Raw genomic sequence first — 1063 nt, forward strand, 5'->3', positions numbered from 1 at the left:
AGAGAGAGAGAGAGAGAGAGAGAGAGAGAGAGAGAGAGAGAGAGAGAGAGAGAGCGATAAAGAGAGAGAGGCAGGGATTTGGTCGCACACGCAGCGACAAATAGGCTTTTATTTGCTGCTCTGAATGCCTCCAGCCAATTATAAGAATAATTTAAATAAATCTGATCTGCAAAGAGGTGACTTTCTTGTTATTAAAGCACTGGTGTTTCCCGCACTATAAAATAACTAGTTCAAGTGTCCGACGGAAATTCGGAGTTATCGAATCATCTGCCTGAATGAGGTTTGCAAACTTTGGCAAATCATTTTTAAAGATAAAAAAAAATAAACAATGATATGGAAAGGAGAATATTGGCCGTACCTTCCGTTCGTTTCCAAAACGCTGCGATGCTGAGAAGCGTCGGTCAGCGGCAGGGGGGATCTTTGGACATCACAACTCCTGCTCAGCAGAAGAGAAAACGCTTCCATCCACACTGGTTCCAGCCAGATCACCCACTCAGCCAAGGAGAAAGGGGGGTCCGATGGACATCCAAAACACAAGGACAGAGATGTTGTTTCCTTATTATTATTATTGTTAAATATTGGAACAAAGTGCGCCTTTTTTGCGCAGATATGACTTTGCGGGCTTGGAATAGTGGAAACGGAGGGTGTACATTTAAAACAACATAAATAAAACCTGTTCGGACAGATCAGCCAAAAGACATCCTCCTCCTCATACTTTTTCTTTTCCTTCTCCGTCTATATATTTTTACGCAAACGTTGCCAAATTTTCCTAATCCTCTCCTGGTTGCTTGGCCATCCCAAACGCACACGGCGGTGCGATCCCCGCGGAGATGAGCGAAAAAAAAAAAAGAAAAAAGGAATGGATGGATGTAATCGGTAGATCCAATGAGGAGGGGGAGGAAGGAAGGGGGTGGGGGTCCTCCAAAGCTCCGCTGTGTTAGTTTCAATGCTCACGACGAGAGGAAGCTCTTCTCGGTCCTAGTGCACCGTCTCTGCTGGTCCACACACACACACACACACACACACACACACACACACACACACACACACACACACACACACA

At 45.2% G+C, this 1063-nt stretch overlaps 1 protein-coding gene across 1 annotated transcript in view; it reads right to left on the reverse strand.

Annotated features, from left to right (window-relative positions):
• LOC106534835 (interleukin-1 receptor accessory protein-like 1-B) overlaps positions 1-1057 on the reverse strand; it is a gene marked incomplete at its 3' end in the record, with an annotated part of 34408 nt that extends 33351 nt beyond the window's left edge. The window contains 1 exon segment of the mRNA XM_014031603.1: positions 359-1057.
• Between the last annotated feature and the right edge of the window lie 6 nt (positions 1058-1063).

The sequence above is a fragment of the Austrofundulus limnaeus genome, unplaced genomic scaffold (assembly GCF_001266775.1).
Source record: "Austrofundulus limnaeus strain Quisiro unplaced genomic scaffold, Austrofundulus_limnaeus-1.0 Scaffold1279, whole genome shotgun sequence".
In the NCBI taxonomy this organism is placed as follows: Eukaryota; Metazoa; Chordata; class Actinopteri; order Cyprinodontiformes; family Rivulidae; genus Austrofundulus; species Austrofundulus limnaeus.